General features: G+C 30.0%; 1 protein-coding gene across 1 annotated transcript in view; it reads left to right on the top strand.

Annotated features, from left to right (window-relative positions):
* The window catches only part of Syt7 (Synaptotagmin 7), a 313,580-nt gene that overhangs the window by 105,966 nt on the left and 189,147 nt on the right, over positions 1-18,467 (top strand). The window lies entirely within an intron of this gene.

Raw genomic sequence — 18,467 nt, 5'->3', positions numbered from 1 at the left:
TGTACAATATAGATGTCGTTTCAGGGTATACATAAGACAATATTTTATAACAATTAATGATGGGTCAAAATTACTAAAAGCCTTTTAAGAAGCAGTTATATGATAAAAGGTTTTAATTTTTTTTAAATTTTGATATACAAATATTTATTTATTTGGAGATAACAGATTATGGGACATATAAGGGGGCATTCACAAATTACGCAGAGGGGTAATAAAAAACATGTTATTTTAGGCGGATGTGGGAGAAGGGGGGGGGCTGTAAATAAAAAGTCCGTGTATGTCCACATGGCGGAAAAGAAGTAAAAATTAAGTGGCAAAAAATCACATGATTTTTATATGATTTCTAATTAGAAATAATAACCCTTTGAGGACGTATGTATTCATATGGCCACGTAAATATTGAAGGATATATTAAGTTATGTTTAAAAGATGCATATTTTTCTATTTTAATAAATTTATTACGCTGTTTCTCAAGTGTATTTTGTTATAAAGTACTTTTAATCTTCGTGTGAGCCATAAATGAGACAAAGGCGCAATTAGTCGTTTTTTGTTTTTTTTCATTATTTATTTTCATTCATACATCTGCAGATTTCAACATCTAAAAAGTTTATATTAATGTAATTACACAATAATATTTAAATATAAATATTTATATAAAGTTATCTCTAGAGCTGAGACATGTGGGTACATTTATGACTTTGAAGTTTACACTGGCAAGGTAAGGGGCAGGACCCAAAAAACTGACAATGGATTAGGAATCTATTCAGAATTTGTCATGAACCTCTCAGCAAAAATATCACAATATCGTAATTATATACTGTTCTATGACAATTGGTTTTCTTCAATAGAGTTGGCAAAAACTCTGAAGAAAAATTGAATTTTAAGTCTAGCCACGATAAAAGAAAATTGGATGGAGTATGTTACCTTCATGGAAGAAAAAGATTTGAAGAAATAAGGAAGAGGAAGTTTTGATCATAGAGTTGAAATTGAAGAAAATATTCCTGGGTTGAAATGGCTTGACAATAAGTTTGTTCATAAAATTTCAACTTATGTTGGAGTGCATCCAATATCAACTGCAAAAAGATGGGATAGAATAAAGCAAGAACATATCAATGTAACCATGTCAAATACTATTGCTGAATACAAGTTCATGGGAGGAGTTAATCTATGTTGATCTTCTCGACGTAGAATACCTTCAACTGAATACCCGAAAACAACCCAAAGAAATGTCATCAGTCCTGTTGATCCAATAAGATTTGACAGACTTTATCACCTACATAACTGTATTAAAAAAAAAAGATGCAAATAACGTATAAATGGATTTACAAGGACAATGTGCACAAAATACGATATAGGGCTGTGCCTTACAAGTGAAAGAAATTGTTTTATTACATATAAATAAATATATGTATGTGTTATGGCGAATGTTGTCATATGGCAACATAAAGAAAAATTACAGAAAATTATAAAAAAAGTTATTTAAAGAATTATTTATTCATTTTAGACCTATATCAGAAGATATAGAGGTATTTTTTTTGGTGTTTTCAATATTCAGGCTTTAAAGGGATAAAGTATGTAGAAAATTGTTACATAACTTTAAATATTAAAGCCCTATCCATACGACAACGTTTTTAAAACTATGCTGTATTTTTAATTATTAATTATTCACGAGTTAGATAATCCCAAGTCTCCACATTCAATGATTTAATCGACTTTGTAATTTTTGTAAGAAGATTTGAAACTGCACTAAAGGCCCTTTCCACGAGAAATACAGACAGAAATAATATTCCAAACTTTTTCTGAAAAAAAACCCCATAATGTATGTTAAGCGACAGGGAATTTATTTTGAAGCCAAAACTAATTGTGTGAACTGATTCTATAGGTGAATTGTATATGATGTAATGTGTTTCACAAATCATATTTGTACAATTCATAAATTCGGTGGTTGGGATAAAATATTGTTCCATAAATTGAGACTTAAAAAATCGGTCCCTGATTTGAAAGCGATTAAATTTCTGTTCTGGATCAAAATATCGGTCCCCGATTTGAAAACGGGTGTATTTCTCGGCTGAATCCCGATCCCTTAAGATCAATTCCCCCCCAAAAAAAAAAAAACTGTGTTGGACTGAGTTTCATAAATAGTTTTTACTTCTTTCAGTGATTTTGAGTGATTCTCATTTTGTAGAAAACCCTAACAATAATTCAAACTTTTTCGAACCAGTATGGGATTTTCAGACCAAAACTGGGCATTTCAGTGCTATATATTATATAAAACTTGGCCGATATCGATTATTTAAGAAAAAAAAATACCAATAACCAATGAAACGGCCTTTATTTTTTGCTTTTTTTAAATTTGACCCTAAAAAAAGTATAAATAATCACACAAGAGCCCAAATCCCTCAAGCTGCCCATATTGCATAAGTGAAAATTCATTAGACATACATTTAATCTCATTGACTATAATAGTCAACGAAATTTCGACTTTTTTTGTCTTTTGATTGATATGGTGCGTTTCTGATTGATTTTACCCGAAACAAGACCTTAATACCTTAATAATATCTTAAAAATTTCAGATTTCAGTTTTTTTAGAAAATTTTATTTTCTAACATCTACAATAATTAAGTGTTATTTCTTGCCTTCAAAGATTACAAAATAAGAAAAAAAAATGACTCTATGATTTGTAATAATGTTTCCAGATTCAGAAAATATTTTAATTATTAATGTAATTTTTCTTAATCGGAATTTCAACAAATTATATTCATCTAATTTCAAAATATGTTCATTGGAAAACGTTTTTAAATGCTTATATTATGTCTTTGATATAAAACAGTGATTCCAAAAATGTCATTACTGCCGAACCATATTTTGTATATTTATATATTTGTAAGTAAAAAAAAAAATGACACAACATTGACTTTCTCTTTTAAAGTATATTAAATTCCTCTTTTTTGAAGCACAATGACTAAAAATTATAATTTTTTGTCAAGTGAAGAGATACAACTTCATAATTAAAAGTACAGTATCTAAAACAATCAAGATCTTCAAAGTTAAATAAGATTTATTGCTTGAAATAATAGTTTTATTTATTTATTAATAGTTAATAATACTCTCAAAGACAACGAAAAAGGAAAAAAAAAAAACAATGAAAAATTAAGGTTATTATCTTGTATTCCCGGTTGCTCTTAGAGATAGAAGCGTAAGTTTACTTATACATAACCTTTGTAACTCTATCAACTAATTAAATAATAGACACTTTAAAAAAAATAAAGTTGACTAGTGCTTTTCTCACGCTTTAAAATATTACACAAGGGAACAATCAGAGGGTCCAAATTACCACCAATGAAATTAAGACAAGAATATAATTTATCTTTGAACGCAAAATTCAAAACTGGGTCGTCAGGTTTCAGAAATATTTGAGATTTTAGTAATTCGAGACTATTATCGTTCAGAGACATTTTCAGCATTAAGACAACCATCAAATTGAAGTACGATAAATAAAACTGATGTAAAAAGGTCTTTTATGATCATAAAAGTGTTTTTATTGATTCTGTATTCTCTTTGAACTCAATATATTTCCATTTTTAGGCTGAAAAATGATGAAAAACAACGCTCTTCTTGGGACCATTATCACTTATTCATCATTCATAGCGTTAAGGAATAAAATAGTTCATATTATAGAAAAATATTCTATCTTTTACTTAAAAAAAATAAATATTTAAAGAAATAAGGATCTCCTAGGAATTTAGTTCGATTTGGTATTTTTTTTTAGTGGTGCCATTTTTTAGTGAGGTGTACAAGCAAATAGGAAGCATAATCTTATATTATTTACGATACAAATGTCCTCATAATGAAGTAATACCCTGTAATAAATAAAATCATAACATAAATAATACCCCGCTTCGCACGAATTCAAATAAAATGATTAGTAATTAGTAAACTCATTACAATTAGGTATATTTTGAATATTAAAATTCTCTACTCATCATGAATGGATCTCTTCATTGTTTCTATCATGGAATTCCTTTCCGTATGAAGGAGTCAACTCTACTCTCGTATGAAGCCTTATAGTCTTTTTCGGATGAATTTTCATCCCGTCGTCCATCGTAGAATACGAAGTTCCGAATAAGACTAAGAGGATCTCTTGAGATGGATGATCAAGTCAGAAGTATCTTCCGTTGGTCCTAATTCAAGGAGAACAAAAGAGTCCACTTCTGTAGGTATTCATGAATAAAGAATGATTTAGGCTTTAAAAAATTTCTAAGTAAAATTTCATTTTACTTTAAAATTTTAGATTATTATAGTTTTATAGCTATAATTTCTCATTGTTGTAGTACCAAATGAACAAATTATTAATAATATGTTCACATCTAGAGCATTTTATCTGAATCTGAATGTAAATGGATCCCGTCATAGTGTCAACCTTAGATGGTGGTGGTATTCATAGTTCTATGTGAATGGAGAGATCCCAATCAAATGAAAGAGTCGACTCTATTCTAGTATTAAGCTTAGTTTTTTTCGGTTTTCTTCTTCGGCTAAAGTTTTCATCCTGTTACACTTCCCCAGGTATTAGATTTTGAGCATTTCTTGTTGAGGATTAACTATCTAGGGTCTCTTCTTTTGTCCTAACTCATAAATAAATTTTCGTCTTTAAATAATGAAGATCAATCTAAGCAAATTAAGAAAACTTTTATATTTATAATTTGTCTCTCCATTTACTCAAATATTTTTGCATGTTATTTTTTATATATTTCAATTTATACTTCTAGCTTATGCATAAAATTCATGTTCAGATAACAGAATGTCCTATTGGAATTGTACCAAAAATATTTTCATTGAGTAGAAGGACACATTTTAAACTATAATTTGAACTATCTATAAAAAACATCCATTCATCGGGTCGATAAGGTAGAAGTCCTAATTTCTTTAACAAGCCAGGAATGTTGTGGTAACCGTGGTAGTAATAGTTCAGATGTTTTTTCCGTAACACTAAAACACGAATCAAATCATTTAATTCTTGCAGGTAAAATTATTTATGTTGACAAGATGCTACAATTATAATTGAATAAAATAAAAGACTGGATATACCATTCGTAATTACAGTAAAGTAAAATATTAGGAGTTATCTGAACATGGATATTATATATAAGCTACAATTTCTTTATGAATAAGGACAAAAGAAAAGAACCGAGATACTTTATCCTCAATAAGAGATGCTCGAATTCCAATAACTAGGGAAGTGTAAAAGGATGAAAATTTAGCCGCAGAAGAAAACCGAACAAAACTAAGCTTCATAATAGAGTAGAGTTCAGAAGAGAATACAGAATCAATGAAAACACTTTTATAATAGTAAAATACCTTTTTACAGTGAGTTTTATTCATCGTATTTCAATTTGTTGTTTGTCTTAATGCTAAAAAATGTCTCTGAACGAGAATAGTCTCGAATTACTATAATCTCAAATATTTCTGAAACTTGACGACCCAGAGAAAAACTGAGATCAGTTTTGGAAATTATGCTTAAAGACAAATTGTACTCTTGGTTTAATTTCATTGGCTAAAATTTGGTGTTCCCCTTTGTTACTTAAGGCATAAATTTCGAAGCTAAATTTTTTTAGATAAGAAATCAATCACTAAGATGAGTGGAAAAATATAACATACAAAAATGGACCCTCTAGCCACACTTATGATTTCGAGAATGAAGTAATTTAGTAACTTTTGGTATTGTTTTTATTTAAAATATTTCTTTAGAAAAAAATATATCGGTAATAATCGGCAAACTTTGGGTAATTACAAATAATTTTGTAACTTCTTATAATTGATCTGCTAAAATATCCGTCAGTTTAATCTCTGCCCTTAAAGTTTTACTCATGAATTGAGAATATGGTGTGCTAAAACATTGTAATACTAATTAAATCTATAGATAAGTTAAATATAGAAACATGATTATATGAAGATTTTTATCAGAGAATTGCCTGCAATTGTACCCGTTGAACATAAATGTCGGGCTTCGAAGCTGTTATTATAAAAAAGTAAGTGGGGTCTTTTGCAGGCTTTTTTTTGTGAACGCAGTGCTTTTTTAACGAGTCTCGAAGCCCCAAGGGTATCTTTCACAAATTCTGGGGTGCAATTATGGAAGCTCGGATAATTATTTTATTCTAGCTTATCTGCAGATGGGAGAACTATCAACAGTTCCTTACATGGCTCAGACTCATCAGTAGATTAGTTTGATTGGTAGACAAATTACTAAATATATATGTATTATAGTTGCGGGAATTATACAATGATGACAATTTTCTGGAGGGTAATCCTCTGTGCACGCACATAGACATAAATGCACAAAAAGATCCCTAGAGGTTATCCAAAAGTTATAAACTACATAGTAAGTATCTATTTTGTAGGTTCAATTAATACTTATTATGTGCCTGACTTTATTTTTATGGAAGAAGACAATACTAAGTTCTTCTTCCAATACTTAATTTAAGTTACGTGAGTAATCCAGGTACGTACCTCCATATGTATTAATTCTAGTCTCATTACTTTCTTTTTATTGTACTTTATTAATGTCTAATAAATAAAACATTATGTAGGGGAGACCATGAAGAGTGTTTCACTTCTTGCTAAATCTTCCAGAGCTGATGTGACAGTCCAAAATTTACCACAATATACCAATATTTATCTTCTATTTGTTAAATGTATTCACAGATTAAACTATTCAGTAATTTTTGCACAAATTATAATTGAATACAGTTGAATTTAATGTTGCAACTCTCTCCTGTTAAATTAACTTTATATAATATAATTATATATAAAGTTGCGATATATTTTGTTTAAACTCTAGTTGCGTCGAAATGAGATCAAAACAAACAATTATATCATTAGTAGAATAACAAACATTTAGCATAACTTTCCGTGGACCTTGTATATATTAATACATACAAGGCTGTCAAATTAATTTTTCTGGGAGGGGAGGGGTGAAATTATTGAAAAAAAAAAAAAAAAAACATCCCTTTTTTCAAACTAAAATATTCGTATTTATGACAAGCATATGCCTTTGAGTTAATAAATTTCCATTTTGAATTTCCTCATTTTCATTTTGAGTTTGACTATTCCATTTTAAATTAGAAATAGTATAGATCTTTCAATGCATGAAATGCTATAGCTTTTAATGTAGAGAAGTAGATTAAAATTTATATTATAAATAAATACTAGAAAAATTGCACGACTTGTTGCAACCGAGTCTGTATACGGAACATTGTGATACCTCAACTTTTTTCTCAATAAGTAAGTTTTGAATTTTAATAAAATTATATCAATTGATAAAAATAAACAATAAATCAACTCATATATGATACTGCAAAACAATATAAAATGGAAAATGGAACTATGTAGCCCAATAGAGAACACCCATGGCCGTAATTATTCTTTTAAACTCAATGTGCGTAGGTTTGCAGCTATTTCGTTAATTAAAGATAATTCTTAGTAATTATAATACTGTAATGTTAACTTATACTTAATCAGGACAACTCCATCTGAACAATTGAAAGACCATTTAAAAAAATGACTACATTATTCCAAAATTAATTCTACGGGAAAAAGGGCTTTCCCTCTCAAAATCAATTTGATAGAATATATCATAGAAAAGTTGACAAAAATTATTTATCATTAGTTTATTGATCATACATTTTAAATGAAATAAATTTTATAGTTGTACCTATTTAAATTTTCCATTAAAAGATAGGTAGCAACTGTCTCTGGTATAGCCTATAAACAGTTTCCCCCAATTTGGATCAAGCGTTAGATAAGCGGATTACTCACTGAAACTAATATGATGTTATTAATATTTAAAGTAATTACTCTAAAATAATTGTGTACATAATTATTTAGAGTTATGTAACTTTTTGCATTATGTATTTTCATTTATCTTATTATAAAAATTATAGAATTTCTCATTTTGTAATCAAACTTTGAAATGATGTAAGAATATAAATAATATAATTTTTAATCATTGCTTAATTATAATGCACTTTTGTAAATAATTCAGTCTTTGTTTTTAATTATCTTTACTAAATATAGCTGATTTTTTTATTTGTATTAAGATCTTAAAAAAGTTATTCATTTTTAACTATTTTCGTTGTTCTTTGGTAAGAAATTAATCTAAGTAAAATGTTATTGCTTTAAAATTTCATAATTAGGTGGCATATCAATTTTAATGCTCCACGTATAGTATATGTCTTTTTTTTTACATATTTAAATAGACAATATCAAAATAAAAGTTCTAAATGTTCGTACATTATTCACTGTTTTGTCTCCTTTGGGTACCTTAGGAAATGGCTTTAGTTATACTTTTTCTAAGTTAGAAAATTGTCTATTAAAATTGTTTGATGCTAAATCTATATTAAAAGACCCGTCGGTCTGTTGATTTTAATTTTTGAGTGTGCTCTAAAAATGTTCGAACTACTAGTTCTAAGAAACAAAATGTAGTAATAAGTGTGCCTAGATAAAGCTCAATGCTTCATATACTAAAAAAAAATCAATTTTACATCGGATGTTAAAAAGTTGATAGGAAAAAGAGTTTATATATTTTAATGTAACACCTGCAAGTAAAAAATATATTGTTTAAACAGAATTTGTTTGGTATTTGGTTTTTAAATAATTTTTTAGAATTTTCTTTTAAAATAATTAAAATATTTAAATATATGTTTAAATTTAAACTCGGCCTAATCATTGATTAATAAAAAAAAAAGTGAAACTTTTCCAAATGAAGGTGGGTAACAAAAACGTTGAAAAACGTAGGATTATTGTTTAAAAAATAACTCCAAACAAAGGCTAAATTCCATGTCAACTGTACACACGGCATGACCATCAACGATTCTGATGATTTTGGTACACTTATTAAACGTTATTACATAATTCTTTGTATGAAATTTCAGATAGCTGTGACTCACAGGGACCATTTTAGGGGCGCTCAAAGTTCTGGAAAATGTCGCAAAACCCGTGCCCATCTTATACTTTAAAAGACAATAACTCCTTACATAGTGATTGGATTTTTACTTTCTTTATGTTAAAATACTCAACACATATACAGCTTTCATTTGAGTATAAACGTGTTGCAATAAAACAAAAATTAAAATTTTGGCACTTTGGTGCGTACTTCAAAATGGCTCCCTGCCAGGCTGCAAATTTTATTTAGCCAGATTTGCTTTTGAAGGTAGCCCAATTTATTGTTTCCATAAAAAAAAATTTAGAATGGGATCTCAATGTGATCATCTCCAAAAAAGCCACTAACTAGAGGTATGTGGAACACTTTAATATTAATTTTACTTCTTTTTATACTATACATTATCCTGTCCCATTTTCTGTTACTCCATTATTTGGTCTGGTGTTTTTAATTATTATAATAATTATTTAATAAGGAGGATTTCAGCTTTTAAATAACTTTTTCCTTTGAATCCACATTTTTAAATTGACCTTCTTTGTAATGAAAATATACATTTAAACATTATAAAACATTTAAATATAAATCCATATAAACATATTCTATATTATCACTAAGGCATGATATGACATAAAAAAAATATTGACTGAGCAAAATATAATGCATAATTTTTCATTCTATAAAATACACATTCTTCTGATAGCTGATTCAGTTCTTGATTCCGCTGAATCATTGTATTCACTTACTATGAGCAAACTATTATTCCTTGGTATAAATGAATGGAGTTTTTGAGTACCAACAATAGTGTTTGCGTTTCCTAATCTCTATCTTAGAGTACTTTCTTCATTATTTAAGTCATCTTGGTTGCAATAACGAAAGCCCATGTTTTCCATTCTAGATTTAGTAAATTCAAATAGTTGTCTTGCTGTGGTAATTTGATTTTTGTAGATGACATTCTACTTGAATCGTTTGTACGATAAAACTGAACCACTTTTGCCATGACATCAGCAGGCATTGACTTACCCTGCTTCGGATTAGGAAGCGCCAGCATACCGTTTACATCCAGTCATTCCCTTGTATCCACTGCCATTCGTTGAGAATATCCAAAACTCTGTATCATAACTCTTGTACTCATAGTTTTTGCAAAAATTGTTAAAATTTGAATCTTTTTATCAGGATTTGAAACTTTATACTGTTCCTTGAGCCCTTGTATCACTTCCGGCACGCAGTTTTCTGAGCACATTGGATCACTTGAATCGATTTCAACATGAGATCCAGTAACCAAGTCTAATTTCCTCTTAACAGATTCTTACACTTTATCTTGTTTTGTCACCGCATAAACTTTGGACTTAGAAGCTTTTCGTGTATGTTTCACCTAACAGATTCAATGAGTTGTTCAGATCATATAATTCAAAAATCCCTACTGAACTGATCATCATCAGGGAGTACTGTCGGAAGATCAATCAAATCCATTTCTGTCGATGGCTTCCTCTGTTCCTTCATTGGATATAGTTTTTTTTCTGCGTGAAGTACATAATCTATCACCCTTCTTTAATAGCGAAGAAAATCTTACCAAAATAGATTTTGAGACATCTCGAAGATCCGTTCTATTATATTTCTCCAAGTGTCTTTTAGTTGGGTCGGCACAATATTTAGCTAAATCTTTTCAATTTGACGATTCCATAACAAAAAAATTTAAATTGTCACGCACTATTAAAAACCCTTTGCAAACTACTCCCAATCGATAACAAGTTCTATTTATCGATGAGTTGCATTATATTCTTATGTTCACCACAAAGTTATGCGTAATTTAAAATATATGTTTTTTGTTCTTTTTTATTGCATAAATACTTATTGTGTAATATATATTTCACTTGACATAAAACGTATTTGAATATTCAAGTAGCAGTCAAAAAATAATAAAGGAATGTTATTTACAACTTTAGGACTGAAACTAAACTGGATGGAACGGCAGTCTTCAGTCCTAAATAAGGAATGACATAACACCAATGGTAACAACTATGAAAACAGAAAAAAAAACTTCAGATTACTAATTAGAAAAAAATCTTGCATGCAGTTAGTTCATATTTTATACCACATATCTTCTCTCTATTCAGAATTAACTTAGTTACATTAATAAACATTTATCAACCTCTCTTCCTTAATGTTTCTAACAGATATTTACATTTTCCAACTTTTTCCCTTTGTTAATTAGAACCATACAACAACAAACTGTACACACACTTACCTGCTACAATGGATTTACTAAATAGCACAATAAAAGGAGCATAAATCTCTAATCTAATGTAAACAATCTTAAGAACTGCTTTAAATAAAACTAATAGAAGGAAACAAAGCAGCAATTCCTTTGTTCGTTATCTCATATGTTGTATGTCAACGTAAAATTTTTTTGAACAAAAATCACGAAAAGGAAAAATTGATGGACAGGTACGTTTAACCTAAAGTTGATGTTTTAGGACCGACGTGTGCCCGTATCTCATTCTTCCTGCTCATCACCAAACGACACATGAGCTAAACCCCTCACAATGGGCTAACAATTTTATCAAATTTATTCATAGATAAACACAGAGGACAGAAAAGAGGGTACACACAAAAGCACATAAAAATAAACATACATACACACAAGGAAATTAATGGGAAAAAATATTAAAGCGATAAAAAACCTAGAATTTGTCTACAATAAAACAAGAATATGACTTTACTATAAGCATCAAGAGGGTGAAAAAATAAAGGAAGGAAAACACAGGGTTCAAGTCGTGGAGAAGACAAAAAATGTAAAATTTTTGGCAAAGACATTCCCCAAAATTAGCCAATAATTATAATTTTTTTTAATGTTTCTTTTATTGGTCAGCTGGAGCTGCACTGATTAAGTAAACATTAAAGTATTTCATTTACTCAATCAAACCTAGAAATCTTCTTTGAAGTCTATATAAATAAAGTATATTTCCATTTCTAGGAACGGCCGGTGTGCAAACCTACGCATATTGAGCTCAGGATCATAATTTTTCCCGAGCGCGTTGTCCATGGACTTATGGTGGTCAATTATTTATCAATGTTGTCCAGGAACAGGCGGAACATTCTATGGTTAAGTTCAGTCATAAGTGATTTTTTGGACCGATATTGCAATTAAGGTCACGATCTAAGACAATAGACCGGAATTTAATCATTATCAAATCGTGTATCAATTTTTGGTTTCTCAATATATAGACCAGTTTTTTTCGATCTAAATTTATGGACCTAATTTTTGAGTTGTATGAATATGATCTTTACAAGCCATTTAACCTTGCATGACGTTATTATAGATCGATGTTTACAATTTTCAATCTGACCAAACATTATCAACAACTTATTTACACGTTGTAACCTTGATTGTACAACACAATGTCGAAGTTCGAAAAAAGTTGAAAAAAAATGCTAATAACAAAGAAGTTTCAGATGGAGAGGTTGAGAAGAATAAATAGGTTAGCATGTTTACTGTTTTGTAGTGTGATGAGATTTACACCAACTAGAGCTAAGGAAATCTTGCTCTGTGTAACTTATAAACTTAAGTATAAAATGACGAGCAATACCAACCCGTAAGAGAACAGAAGAAGATATAACATAGTTAAGTCTGGATCTCTATAAATAATTCTAAAAGAGGGGAAAAAAGTTCGTTCAAATGTCTATTCTTGGACAGTGCGGCTGCTATTACTTCAAAAGCCAAAATGAAGCCTTATTTACGGGTAAACAAGTTAGGCTGACTGAAGAAAGAATGAGTTTGAAAAAGGAAGGTGAATAAAACTTACATAAAAGGTAATTGGGAGTACACTGGTAATGAATATGCAAATGCACTTGACAATAATGGTGGAACTAAGCTTAAAGAATACGAAGTGGAAGTTCCCAAAAGTTTAGGATTAATAAGTACATAAGGGATACATGGAAAAGGTATTGTATAGAAGACACAAAGTGTCAACAAGTATAATTCTTTTTAAAGGGCATAGTTTGGAATATAAACTTTTTAAAAACAGGAAAGCATCGATAAAAAATTATAATTGCCACCTTTGCAGGGCATATTCTCTTAATGAAGCTTTTAAAGGATCATGGGAATGGTCGAAGATGCATCATACAGACTGTGGAGAGAGACAAAGGAGACTCAAATTCATTTATTGACTGAGTATGATGCCCCAGAGAGTATAAGGAGGGGAATATAAAAAACTTGGGCTTTATTGAAGTCCTATCTTTTTTAATGGCGTTTTTTTAAATCGGTATTATTATTTTTATCGACTGTTTTAGGGCCTTACTTTGGCTTTTTAAATTATTGTTGTACCAAATGGGATTTTAGTAGATGAAAATATATCCCAGTCTTGGAGGTATGTGTTACACAAGTTGATGTATTTAATTAGGGGTTTCGCGGCTTTAGAGGGGGGACTACTATCCCATTTACGTGCCTTTAAGGTGTTTATTATGAAAAAAAGCCTTCATAAGACATTCATTCAATAAGCATACTCTAAGAACACAATATAATTTGTACAGCAAGAAATTCAACATCTGTATTCATCAAAGCACGTACAATAAGTATAGCTTTTTCTTGTTTAAGTTTATAGTAAATGTATGTACTGGGTTGATCTTATCTAGTGGTGCACATTTTATTATTTTCAATTCGGAATGATATTGGAGCAAAATCACGGAAGAGGACAACAAGACATCTTATCTCTGAGCAGAGCAAGCTGAAACGGATGGAAAGACCAAAGAAGTTTTTAAATTTTCTAAAACCCAACAATAATTCAGGCAAAGTTTCGCACTTTTCTGTTGAAAATTTTTTCGCTGTTGATGCCACTGTGAATAAGCAAAACAGCCAATACATCACAGCCGAAAATCCAGACACAGTCATAGCTTCAGTAAAGATGTCTTCAGAAAAACAAATCCAGCCGGAACCATGGTCTTGGACGTTATGGAGTCTGTCCTCCCATTTTTGTGGAGAAGAAGGAGCAGCTTATTGCAGATGCTTACATCGAACTTCTGGATAAAAAAGTGCTACCTTTTTTCTCAACAGCGAAAACTTCAAGGACAATTTTGCTTTTACACAAGATGGAGCTTCCTATCATCACGCCTCCAGGGGTAAGGCCTTCCTGAGAGACAACTTTCCGTACTTTTGAGACCTCAAAATGTAGCTAACCTCCTCTCCAGACGCTAACCCCTTGTACAACAATATCTAGGTGCATATAAAGAAGAGGGTGTGTGCTACTCCTCACAGGCTGTTAAGGTTTCAATAAAGAAGACGAGAATGTGTAAAACTAGATAAGATCAACTCTGTATATGAAATGATACGAAGAAAAGTAAAAATTTTAACTAAAGTCATAGTTTTCCTTATGTGCCATATACATAACTCTTGGGATATCAACTTTTTTTCTCCAGTATTTGTCTCCCTTTCTCCCCTCTCTTTCTTTAAATAAATTAAATAAAGTAACTCATTAATCGTCAAGTTCTTTATTGTATTAACATTAGTGTATACAAAGTTATAGCTTGTAAATTTCAACTATCACTAGCGTTGCCCGGGATATTTAGAAATTAAAATCAATTAAGAACTCTATTGCTAAATATAAAACAAAAAAGAAAGACTGTAAAATTTTAATTATTATTCTCATAATAGGTACTTTGAGTATGATTATACAAATATATGTAGACACAATTCTCTTATGCTATGATGAAGAAGTAAATATTTCTAGGTCAGACCCCAAACTCTTAGTCTTAAAGCAGCTTCCATGAGGGTCAAGGAAACCACCTAATATCTCAATAATACACTCCAGCTCTCAGGTTGTAATGGTGAAGTACTAGGCCAAAATACACTTTAATCTCTACCACCCCTGCATATGTAGGCACCAAGGAACCCTTCTAATATACTATAATACACCCCAACCCACGGGTTGTGCAGGCGAACTGTTGGGCCTCAAGGCAGTTTAAATACTACCACCGCTGCATTTCTAAACTCCAAGAACCCCTTGTAATATTCTAAAATACACCCCAGTTTTCAGGTTGTACAGATGGAGTGCTAGGCAAAAAGATAGTTTAAACTCTAACCCAGCCGTGTTTCTATGCACCAACGGAACCCTTCTTATATTTTGTAATACACCTCCGCCCACAGGTTGTGCAGGTAACCTACTAGGTCCAAGACAAGTTAAATTTCTCCGTTAGCCCTTCGCTGAGCACCAAAGAACCTTCCTAGTATCCCAAAATACAACCCATCCCTTAGGTTGTAGAGGCTACGTGTTGGACCACAATAAAGTTTAAACTCTACCACCATCGCATATCTAGGCATGAAGGAAACCTTCTAATATTCTATAATACACCCACGCCACGGGCTGTGCAGTCGAACTGCTAGTACCGAGTCATGTTAAATTTCACCACTGCCGCTCACTTAGCATCAAGAAAAACTCTTAATACCATAAACAGGTTGTATAGGTGAAGTGCTGGACCGAAATGCAGTTTAAACTCTATCACCACCGTATTTCTAGGCACAAGAGTCCCTTCAAATTTGCTAGAATACACCACTGCCCACGGGTTCAGTCAGGTTAAATTCTTCGTCCCACGATTCCTTGAGCATCAAAAGAACCCGTCTAATATCCAAAATACATCCAGCCCCTCAGATTGTACAGGTAAATTGCTAAAAATGCTATTTAAAGGCTGTCATGGCCCAAAGGCCCAAAAAATAATACCAGAACCGATTCTGAAGCCAAAATAACCTAAATTTCAGCAAAATCCATATATAGAACATACACAGGCATTCCCATTTATTATATAGATAATAATATAAGGTCACTAATGTTTATTTAATCCCTCACTCATTAATTATTGACTTAATTATTCAATTACTGAATAGTTAAAATGATTAACACTTTTTTTTTATAAATTATGTGGTCCATTAACACTAAAGCAAGTTAGAATGATTTTTCTCAAAATTCCATGCAAATTAAATTTTGTGTCCTTCTACGAAATATAAACAACTTCTATCAATAAATTATCATTATAAAATCTTTTGGTTTCCCAGAAATTGCACTTACAGTAGCTAATATTTTTCGTCACAATTACATAGTTAAAAATTGATAGATTTTTATAAAAAGGGACCATGTGAAGGACAATAGGTATAGGTAACATAAATCATATGAAAGTTGTTAACTGTAGCTCTACATTTCATTCTACAATCATGACAATTGCTTCATTTTACTAAAGGGAGTGAGGCATTCAAACACCTTGAGTTCTTCGACGTCGTAGTGAAGCATATGAATCAAAGTGACCGAAGAGGATTCATTCCAATCTTTAATATGAATCTTCATAATAGACATCCCGGTGTGGTGAGGAACGAAATATACTTATGTCTCACATGAATCAAGTGAAATTATAAATGGATTCAATATTCCTAATTAGCTCTTGAAACTTGTGTATATCATTACAATCATTCAATCCATGACAAAATATTTTCAATTCTTTGGTATTGTATTGACTGTGAATGATTATGACTATCAAATCATAAGAAATTTCATAATACGTATAATTGAATTCAACAAAAGATCTTATTAAGTCGTAAATACAAGGCCTCCAGGCGGAATTAAAGAAGTCATCGTGATTAAGTATCAAATCTTTGATATATTTAATTACCAAGAATAAGCTCATATTAGTTGATTTTTTTTCACACGATAATTTACGCATTTATTCTTATTTAATTAATTTATTGATTTAATTTTGCAAAATGGTCTTGATAAGACTGTTTATTTATATTTAGATCCTTGACATATTATTTCTTTTAATCCAAGAGATGATTAGATTAATTAATTTCTGAAACTTTCTTCCGTATAATGAAATGATGAATGTCAGCTCTTTTTTTATTACCTCCGCCAAAGAAGCTGAACGGAGGTTATGTTTTTGCCCATTTTTGTTAGTTTGCTGCTAGAGACAAAGATTACAGCAAAAGTTACGAATATATTTTGATCAGACTTGGTACGAATATTATATATAGTCAAGTAAGAAGCCATTTTGATAGGTCAAGTTCAAAGACCAATGGGACATAAAATGTCAAGATACTGCAGTTGTAAATTGGTTTCTATTATTTGATATTTTTTTATCATATTTATATTTGAACAAAAAAAAAGATAATACATTAGTATTTTAAGTTCTAATGGATGATTACATATTAATGATTTAGATTTGTAACACCAAAAAGTTAATCAGTTGATGTTGAAATTATCTCCAAACTTCGAACTTGTACATAATGTAATCATTAGTTTGATAAGTAGCCTTGTTGTTAAATTAAAATCCTTTTTGCTTAAGCTCATTACAATAAGATCAGTCATTCAAATATCTTACATTTAGTATTAACAACTTATTTCTTTTAGTTCAACTTAAAAGATATCATATAGGTAAGTTTATTATCTTAAAAATATTGCATCCTTAGAATTTCCGATCTCACAGAACGAAAAAATTGCCAATTAAATGTAGAATCTAAAATTTTGGGCATTTCACTTTATATATTGCTTAATATACATGATATTTTGGATTATTATAAAATTAAAGTTGTGCTTATCCATAGGTTAGAACATTTCAAAATAATATTACCATAACATTACGATTCACAAGTTATGAAGCAATGCAATTAAATAATAAAGAAAATAAAGAATAAAGAACAAGACTGAAAACTTGTTTTATTTTATTTTGTTGAATTAGTTTACATTTTCAAATCTTTTTTTAATGGTAACAGAAGACCTAACGACCTTTTACTCTCTAGGAATAATGATTGAATATCTCATAATTTTTTCCGTTTTCAAAACTACTTACTATTTGACGATAATATTTAATGAAAACGGCATAAATGCCTTTATTTTTAATTATGTTCTTGACCTATATTTTAATAAAACTTCAACTAAAATCGGGTTTCAATGGATACAAAACATAATTATCATTAGTCACCGTTTACCACTCTTTAATAATTTTGTGAATATCAAAAATACAAATATAATCATTAAGATCTTACTATGAGTTATGAGTAAACTGACTATATTTAATAACTATAAATCCTTGTAAAGTGTGAGATATTTATTTTGCATATTTAATATTATATAATAAATCATAAAACAATACATGGATAATAAAAGATATATATAACTATTAGTATCATTTTATTAACGGAACATTTACAACTTCTTTTTAAATATAATTGATGCCTTTTGAGACAAATTAATATAATAAAATAATACATAGTATTTTTTTAGATTCATATTTTTCAATAATGTATGTTACAAATATAATGCAAAAATAGGTATGATCCGTAAACATTATCTTCTTAGCAAATAGAATATAATTCCCACGATATGGCCTACGATCCTCAGGTTGGACATCACTAGATTATGAAATTAAATCTTAATCAAATCCTTAATGATCAAATTGTTTTTAATGAATTGTTTAGTAATCAAATTTCGTATCATCATTTCACCTGATAACGTATAAAAAGTTAAAATGACCCTTGACCTCTCCATTGGACATTTTA

The sequence above is a fragment of the Lepeophtheirus salmonis genome, chromosome 5, assembly GCF_016086655.4.
Source record: "Lepeophtheirus salmonis chromosome 5, UVic_Lsal_1.4, whole genome shotgun sequence".
Classification (NCBI taxonomy): Eukaryota; Metazoa; Arthropoda; class Copepoda; order Siphonostomatoida; family Caligidae; genus Lepeophtheirus; species Lepeophtheirus salmonis.
This window is presented reverse-complemented; position numbering and strand designations above follow the sequence as displayed.